Genomic DNA, 9,854 nt, shown 5'->3' on the forward strand with positions numbered 1-9,854 from the left:
GCTGCTGGAAGGGACCTGGGCTCAGGGTGGGTCACAAACTGGATCTTATTCAGCAACATGAGTGTGTGTAAGACACGGGAGGTCGCTGCTCTGCTCTGCTCAGCACTGATGAGGCCTCGGGTGCAGAACGGGGGCCAGTTCTGGGTGTGACACTCTAGGAGAGTGGTCGAGAAACTGGAGAGAGTCCAGAGGAGAAAAACAACATTGATCAAAGGTTTATAAACCTGACCAGAGTGGAAAACAGGGACTAGGGACATCATTCCTAAATATTCTGGCTAATAGTCATTGATGGACCTAACCTACATTAATTTTATCTTATTCTTTTTTGAAGCCTCTTAAAGTCCTGGCCTTCACAACATCCTCTGGCAAGGAGTTCCATCGATTTGCTGTACAGTGCATGAAAAAAAATCCTTTTTTAAGTTTTAAACCTGCTACCTATTCATTTCATTTGGTAACCCGTAGTTAGTATGTCATGGGAACAAGTAAATAACTTTTCCTTATTCACTTTTTCCATGCCAGTCATGATTTAATAGACCTTTATCATATCCCCCTTAGAACTAGGGAGGCTAAGGTAGGCATTCGAAGTTGCAAATTAAGCCCGGGATTTAAATTTCCAGGGCTTCATTTGCATCTTCCCGTGCGCCGCCATTATAATCCCCCTTAATCCGAACTCCGTGCCCGCAGCTACACGCGGCACGGAGTAGGTAATTCGAATTAGGATCTCTAATGAAAATGCCATGTGGGTCTTGTGGTCTCTTCCAGTGAGACCTTTCTGTGATGTCCCCCTCCCCCAGAGCTGTCCCGGTCACAGGATGGTTCCGGGCAGTCACCCTAAGCCTCACGCTTTGCGGGTTCCCATGGCAGCCACCTCAATCCCTCAACAGCCTGCATGGTCTGCTCTTCCCGCTCTGCTTTCCTGACCTGGCCCACAGTGCTCAGCTTCTCTGTGGTAGAGGAAAAAGAGGTGCCATGAAGAAGAGAGGCGCTGTGGGCTGGGAGGACAGTGCACGGGGTGGCGGCAAGGTGATTCCGGCAGCTGCCCACCCCCAGTTATCCCCAGCCTTGTGTTGCGCTTGGTGGTAGCAAAGGGGCAGAGCAGGAGCAGGAAGGGATACGGTGGGGGTGGAACAAAGATGGAGCAGAGGTGGGGCCTGCAGTGGGAAGGAGGCTGCCCTACACCCTGCGCCTGGGGTACCATGGGGACGTTTCTCCTGCCCTGCCTCCACGGATGGCCCTGCTATCCCCCTCCTCTCTGGGTTGGGCCGTCTGAGCTGAGATGGGTAAAAGCTGTTTTGTGAGGATGTTTTGGTTTCAGATTTTGATGCATTTCAGCATTTGCATTTTCAGGGGCTGGTTATTTAATTATTGCCTCACCCTGCCATTTACCCCCACCCCATTTTGTAGCTGGGCAGAGCTGAGCTGGAACACAGACAGACAGACAGACAGACAGACACACAGATACATGCACATCCCTTACCAGTGACTCTGAGGTACCTGGCAGGACTGAGCCAGGATCTGCTCACCCGGTTGTCGCTGTACGTGATTTCGTACCGGCAGGTGTAATTCCCAGAGCCATCCTTGGATACCACACGGTTATAGCTGTAGATAGCCTTCGCCTCCACCCTCTGGGATGAAACCTCCTCCCCATCCTTGCAGAAAACGACGTGGGTGGCTGGGAGCTGAGAGATCACAAAGCACTGGAACTGCACAGAGTCTCCCGGCTGGGCCGATGTTGGATTAAGGTTGAGGATGGGGGCACGGAGAGCACCTGGGAAGGGGAACGGGTCAGAGCTGCCTGTGGGGTGTTGCTGGTGCCCAGCGCTGTCGATGGAGCAGGAGATAAATGGGAGGTGGGTTTGGGCCATGATTCGAATGGTGGCCCAGACCCACCAAGGCAGATTAGGGACGAGCTCTATCTGGTGACCAGAAACTTTATTCCCTGTAACGGTGCACTGCCTAAAACAAGGGGCTCTGTCATGCGCAGCCTCTGACCCAGCTGGGGCTGTACGGCTGGGAAAGCAGTGGCCCCTCAGTGAGGCTGGACCCTGGCCATTGAGAGCTGTGTAGGGTACAGCCAACCAGGCATCCCATTCGGAAAGGCCAGTCACTGGCTCATGGCGTCTGGCCGCTAACCAAGTAGCCGTGTCCACAACCTGGGTCACAGAATGGTCCTGTCTGGCCGTTCCCTCTCCATCACCACCGGCCTTCCCTGGCCTGACTAGTCACAGTGCTGCTGGCATTTAGGATTGAGGGACAGGCTGAGTCCCTGTGGGGGCTGAGCTCCATGGCAGAGATCTGCATCTAGGTGGGGCTGGGAGCCAGTTCATGGGAAGGTCAGAGGCCAGGGTATTCTCTGCTTCCCAGGGCCAATGCCAGGGGGGTGAGAGAGGCTGCTCCCTGGTCAATGTCCCAGTGACCCTGGATCAGAGCAGAGCTGAGGCAGCAGGACAGGGAGGGGCCAACCACAGGACCTGCTTGACCTGCGTCACCTGATGGGATCCCACACAGCCCAGGCTGCTTTCCCGTGCCTTTGTGCTGGCACCACAGGGAACTGCCCACAGTGGAAGTGGTTGGATGCATGAAGAGGGAGGTGTAAATGCCACAGGCAGCTTGTTTACAGACAGACAGACAGATGGACTCACCGGGAGCTGAGCAGATTGCTTGACTGCTGGGACTCAGCGCTGGGAACAGAAAGGGGACACGTGGTTAGTGCTGGAGATAAAATCTTCCCTTTCTGAGGTCCCCTTGATGGACAAAGTCTGCCTGTACGAGAAATATATTCCTGAATCTTCTTGTGGTGAAGAAGCAAACCAGGCAGGGCATTAGATCTGGGGTAGGGCAAACCCCTGGCACACAGACGTCGGCTAAGCTGGGGCTGCCTTTTCCTTCAGCTCTCTAGAGGGCCAGATCCTCAGCTGGTGTAAACCCGCATTCACTCCAGTGGCACTACATTGAATTATACCTGCTGGAGATATGGCCCAGCAGATCCAACACTCAGGGTATGTCTACACGACAAAGTTAATTCAAACTAACAGACGTTAGTTCGAATTAACTTTAATAGGTACTACACATACAAACCGCTAGTTCGAACTTAACTAGCGGAGCACTTAATTCGAACTAGGTAAACCTCATTCTACAAGGACTAACGCCTAGTTCAAATTAAGTAGTTTGAATTAAGGGCTGTGTGGCCATTTGATTCGAATTAGTGGGAGGCTAGCCCTCCCCAGCTTTCCCTGGTGGCCACTCTGGGCACCATCAGGGAAACTCTTCTGCCCCCCTCCCGGCCTTGGAGCCCTTAAAGGGGCACGGTCTGGTTATGGTGCCCGTGCCAGGTGCAAGCCTGCCAGCACCCAGCCAGCAGACCCTGCACCTCGCACGGCACGAGCCAGCCACCCGCTGCCACCCAGCCCTCCGCCTCTTCCATGCTGGCGGCTCCCAGGAGACTGCTCAGGGCCGCAAGAGGCGGGCGACCACCTGGTCTAGTGCAGATATTGTGGACCTCATCCACGACGTCCGCACTAGGCAAAGGAAAGTGGCCGTCTAGGGCAGGAGAGCTGCCAGCCTGGCCACCCAGGAGCAGGTTTCCATGAAAATCAGGGTGGTCCAGTGAGACCCCCAACCCTGAGCCCTGAGCTTAGAACAAAAGAACATAAGAATGGCCGTACTGGGTCAGACCAAAGGTCCATCTAGCCCAGTAGCCTGTCTGCTGACAGCGGCCAACACCAGCTACCCCGGAGGGGATGGACGGAAGACAATGACCAAGCCATTTGTCTCGTGCCATCCATCTCCAGCCTGCCACAAACAGATGCCAGGGACACCATTTCTATCCCCTAGCTAATACCACTTCGTGGACCCAACCTCCATGAATTTATCTAACTTCTCTTTAAACTTTTTTATAGTTCTAGCCTTCACAGCCTCCTGCAGCAAGGAGTTCCACAGGTTGACTATTTGCTTTGTGAAGAAGAACTTTCTATTATTAGTTTGAAGCCTGCTACCCATTCCTTTCATTTGGTGTCCTCTAGTCCTTCTATTATGGGAACTAATGAAGAACAGTTCTTTATGCACCCTCTCCACCCCTCTCATGCTTTTATAGACCTCTATCATATCCCCTCTCAGTCTCCTATTTTCTAATCTGAAAAGTCCCAGTCTCTTTAGCTTCTCTTCATATGGGACCTGTTCCAAACCCCTGATCATTTTAGTTGCCCTCCCCTCTCCCACCCTCTCTCTTCCCCTCTCCCACCTCCTTTTCCCAGTCTCCCCAAGTATTGTTAAATAAAGAGAGTTTCTATTTTTGAACACACGTGTCCTTATTTTGTACATCAGGAAGGGGGGCTAGGGATCGGTGAGTGGAAGGTGGTGAGGGTGGAATGGGGTACAAGCCCCCGATGGGGAGGACTGGGGTGGCTCTGCGGGCTCCTCGGGGTGGAAGCTCTCCTGCAGCCCATCGCTTCATCCCCCCCCACCGGATGGCAGCCTGCAGCAAGTGCAGCCGGGCTGATGGCAGAGTGCTGTGATGTGCCGAGTGTGGGCACTCAGGGCACTCCAAGCCAGGACTGCTTTGCAAGCGGGGAACACCTGAGAACTGTCTGTCCGGGGTGGGGGTTGGGTCCCTTTAAGCACAGCCCTCAGCTAGCCTGAGACAGCAGCTCCACGCTCTAAGTCCTAATCTGATGCCCTGCCGGCACTGCTTCCGGCCATCCTTAACCTCGTTTCAGGGTCCACTCAGTGTGGACATGCTAGTTCGAATTGGCAAAACACTAATTCGAACTAGATTTTAGGTCTAGATGCACTAATTCGAATTAGCTTAGTTCGAATTAACTAATTCGAATTAAGTTAGTTCGAATTAGTGCTGTAGTGTAGACATACCCTCAGTGTTTACCCAGGTTCCCATTTCTCCCCACTGAAGAGGATTTGTGGATAGTCTGGGCCAGGGGTTGCTCTCAGTTCTGTTTCCTCCCAACCGGATGCGAATTAGCCCAGGATTCCCCCGTACTCACCGAGCAGCAGGAGGCAAAGAGACAGGAGCATCTGGGTGATGGTGGGATGGAAACAGCCCAGTAGTTTCAATCTTTGATGGGCTCAGCAGGGGACAATCTGATGTCACCCCCTGCTCGATCTGCCCCCAACTGCCCTGTCTGACTTCAGCAAAGGGAAGTTCTGGTCTCTCTGCTCCGATCTGCCCATCTTCTCCCCAGGGTGGATGTTCCAGCCCCTCTCCCTCCTCCCTGGAGTCTGCAGGGCTCAGGTAGCAGAGATGCTGCAGCCTCCCTCTGATGTCATCTGTCTCCTTGGGTCTGATACTCGTTATCGCTCCCCATTTCCTGCCCCGCACCGCCCCCCTGCCGTGCTCCGGCCACAGCGTCTCTATTTAGGGCTCAGAGACTGAGAAACAAAGGGGCCAGGTTTGATTATTTGAGACAAAACTTATCGCTGAAAAAGCCCCTCCCAGTTCCATTTCACTGCTTGGGGGCTGAGACAGCCCCGTTCACAGCTGGGCCGGGGTGAAAGGTCACGGGGTGACTAGGGGTCCCCGAATGTTGGAGGAGCCTGAACCTTTTGTCTCTCCCCTGGGACTGCCCTGGCTTCCCCACCTGCTTTGTCTTCACCCGTCCCTTCCTCGTAACCCAGCTCCAGACACTGCTGCCCGTCCTGCCCTGGCTGACTCTTCCCCTGCACTGGGCTGCTGAGGAGTCTCCTGTCCCTGCTGAGAGACGGGCACCAGGTCTCTTCCCTCTCACGTCACCCCCAGGAGTGGAGGGGAGGACACAAGGCAGTTGAGAAGCAGCGTCCAGAAGTGACCTCTGAGTCAGGAGGCCAGGGGGGTCCCATCCTACCCTGTGAGCTGGAGCTGCCCTGGGGACAGTGAGGCAGAGCTGAGGAGAGAGCAGGAGCCTGGGCTGAGCTGAGGGCAGAGCTGCACCAGTCAGTGCTGGAGAAGCCGGAGCAGCAGCCCAGGGAGCAGCTCGGTGCTGGAGAACAGCTGCAGCAAGCAGACCTAGAGAGGCCAGAGGTAGAGCTGGGGCTGGAGCTGCTGCAGTCCAGAGCTGAGTGCTAAGAGCAGCTGTGGCAAGCGAGGGGGACATTGGGCAGAGGCTCAGAGCCTGCGGGAAGCCAGGCAAGCAGAGGGTGCAAGTGACATCGGTCAGGAGCACAAGGCAGAGCAGTTTTGCAGAGCCACTTTGCAGAGTAATTGATGAAGAAACAGATTGTCCCGGGCACCTTTCACCACTGGGATGGTGTGACATGGTGGGACTAGACCCTGAGACTCTCTGGAGCAGGCTTGTGGTCCTGCCACAGCTTGGCCAGAGAGACTATAGAGAAGTCCTCCAAGTGGGCTAGAGGGGCTGGGGAGGAAGCAGCTCATCAGGGGCCAGAGTAGCCCTATAAAAGGAGCTGCAAAGAGCTATTGTCAGCAGAGTCAGGAGCACTGAGTGTGGGGAAAGCACTCTCATTCAGAGCAGGGACTAGCCTAGGGACACTGCAAAGGGCACTGAGATGGGCCCCTGTGAAAGGTGACCCTGGAAGGGGGTTGCTGATTCACACACAAACGGTGTATAACTTGGCCAGAGGGATGACTGGCCAACGAGGTTTCAAACAAGAGGGTTCAGGCCCAGGCGCTTGGCCAGAGGGGCATGTCCATGAGAGGCGAGTGCTTCCCCCGTACAGTCAGACGAGGTCAGCTCTGCAGAGCGGCTGGACAGGAGCGTATGGGGGAGTTCAACTGAAGGTCAGAGGAGCAAAGTTTGACTCAATCTCTCATAAGCCCTGCCCAGAACTCACCAGCCTGAAAACAGGAAAATATTTTGCAGCAAGTTTTTTTTTCAGACAAAACCTCATGTGAAACACCTTTCCACCCTTCCCTTGGTGGTAAAAATGGTAAAAAGGGAGGGAAATAAAATCAAAAAGTAGAAAACCCTTTTAAAAAGGTGATTAGAGGGGTAGCCCTGAGAGTCTGGACCTTTAAAAGCAACAAATAGGCCCCACGGTATCTGTGGGTGTGTCTAAACTACATGGCTCCGTAGGAAAATGAAGCCGCTATTTAAATGATCGCGGCTTCATTTAAATTTAAATGGCTGCCGTGCTCTGCTGATCAGCTGTTTGTTGGCAGATCGGGGCAGTCTGGACGCTCCCGTGCCGACATGAAAGCCCTTTGTTGACCTCCCCCTTATGCCTCATAGGATGAGGTTTATCGGGGAGGTCGACAAAGGGCTTTAATGTCGACAGGGGAGCGTCCAGACTGCCCCGATCTGCCAACAAACAGCTGATCGGCAAAGCGCGGCAGCCATTTAAATTTAAATGAAGCCATGATTATTTAAATGGCCACTTCATTTCCCTTTGCCGAATAAACCGAGCCATGTAGTCTAGACATACCCTGTGAGAGTAACAAAAATATATCGAGTATCATGAGCTTTCGAGGGCACCACCCACTTCAGCAGAGGAACTGGGGAGGAATCGCAAAGACCTAGAATTTATAACAGAAAAATGAGAAACAAATGGACCTGTCAGTTGAAGAACATATGATAATTAATTAGCCCCCTAATTAGATTTGTTAGCACTGGTTCTACACTGGACAGTTACTACTTTTGCTATTTGAGACACAACCTGTGACATTTCCCTCTGGGGGTTTCATTGATCTCATACAGTGTCCCTCCCCCAATTTCCACTGGGCTAGATCCTGCCTCTCTCCCGCTGGCCCTCATCCCAGGACAGGCAGGACGGAATGAGACCCAAACTCCAGCCCAGCTGGGGATATGGACGGAGTCAGATGCTGCAGGGCTAGAGAGTGTCTGGCTGCTGCTCAGAAGAGGAAGGGAGAGGAGAGTTGGTGCCGTGAGCAGCGGCCCTGCTCAGCAACTCTGCACACACAGTTCAGTTGCTCTGCGCAACCGTGCAGGGCGGGAACCACAAGACGAGTGACAGCTCCCCGAGCATCTGCAAAGTCCCCTGTGCAGATACCTCTACCTTCCCCCACCTTCAGTGAGCTCTCCCCAGGCCAGACCCTGAGCAGGGATGTTTGTGTCACATGCTGTGATGTGGGATTGAAGAACCCGCTCTCACAATGTTATTTTTGTCCTCACACATTAACCTGCCTCATTCTTTCGCTCTCCATTTACTCTGCTCACACGATGATTCCAGTTTATGTTCGTGGTCGTACATGTAAAGGCCAGAAAGGACCAATGGGCCCATCTAGCAAAAAGGCAGGTGTGGACACTCCACAGGGGTTTCGTTTGCAAATTTTGCCTATCCAATAAAGCACAGGTGTTCTGATGAACATTTTGTAAATGGCCATCGGATCTTTCTTGTGCAAGAGTGTCCATGCAGTGTAGATGCTCTCTTGCACAAAACTGATACACTTTCAGGTGTGGATGCACTTTTGTGTAAGAAGTTTTTGCGCAAGAACTCTTCTGCAAAAGACTTCTAGTGCAAAAGCCCTGAAGTGTAGATGTAGCCTAAGTGTTTTGATGAAAAGTTAAAAGTGCCTGCTCAGTTCTCATTGGTTTGAGCAAGGTTTGAGTCCTCCCTCATGTCAGAAGTGCTGTGGCATCCAGTTTGTGGGGAGCTTTTACTCTGTTGTGGTGACCATGAGGCTGAGCTGGGTGAAGAGGTACAGAAGCCCGACCCAGCTGCTGCCTGAACAAAAAGACGTGACAACCTCAACCAGCGGGGACAGCAGCACACAGCCGATCAGTTGTCTAGGGCCTTAACCACTCACCCATCTTGCATGGCGTGGCTATGGGCTTGTTTTGCCTGCAGCCAGGTTACATTAGCGATAATAATTCACATCATGAGACCATGGATGGCAGTTAGATAGATGCATCATCTGTACACTGGCTTGTTTAGTTTGTGGTTTTCTTTTGAGCTTGGCACATGCTGCTTTGTTGTTGTAGGGTCAGATACTGGGTCGGTGTGTTGCACTGTATTTGATGGTTGTAGACATCCCCAAATGTGATTTAGCTAAATGCGACCACATTATGTACATTCAGCCACTATAAAGTAATCTAATAAAACGCCTCTTAATTAAGAGTTCATTGAAAGGCAGACTTTCAGAGACGAGGTCAAATCTAGCGGCCAGTTTCTGCTAACAGAAATAAAAACTCCTAAACAAATAATTACTGAGTCTATAAACCTGGGTGGTTAAAAAGCCTTACATCTAAATATCTGTGATATGAAAAGTTTGTTAAAAATTCAAAAAGTATTAATACAACAAAACCGATCATGTCCTTTTCATGTTGTAAAAATGAGTTATAAAAAACCTAGCATATTTGCAGGGTGTTGCTCTGGCCCTTAACTCAATTAATTTTTTTAAATAAAAGGAAAATGCACATGCTTTATTTTAAAGATTGTATTTTTCAAATATAGATTGTTATTTTTAGGAAGTTAATTTTAGTATTTTTTTAAATGGAAATTCCAGCAAGTGTATTTTTTCTTCATTCCTATAAAATCTTATCATTTGCTATATTTTAACAAAAAAGGGCTCTAGTCAATTTGGTTTCCAATACCATTACCTTCTAGTTTTTAAACCTTAAGCCTTCATTTAGCTGTGCCACAACAGAGCACTACTTCAGATTTCTCCAGTTGATCTCTTTTCTGAGAAGCAGTCCTAGTCCAAGTTCATCCTATTTTTCAGGCTCATCTTGTTTCAGTCGCTTTCAGCTTCCACAGTTAGGGTATGTCTAGACTACAGGGTTTTGTCGACAGAAGTTTTGTCAGCAGTTGGGGTGTGTCTAGACTACAGGGTTTTGTCGACAAAAGTGGACTTTTGTCGACAAAACCCTGTAGTCTAGACACACCCTTATGTCAATTTTTAAGACTGTACTTGAATTGGTGATTCTGCTTTCTGTATGGTTTTATGA

The sequence above is a fragment of the Pelodiscus sinensis genome, unplaced genomic scaffold (genome assembly GCF_049634645.1).
Source record: "Pelodiscus sinensis isolate JC-2024 unplaced genomic scaffold, ASM4963464v1 ctg34, whole genome shotgun sequence".
NCBI classification, from domain to species: domain Eukaryota; kingdom Metazoa; phylum Chordata; order Testudines; family Trionychidae; genus Pelodiscus; species Pelodiscus sinensis.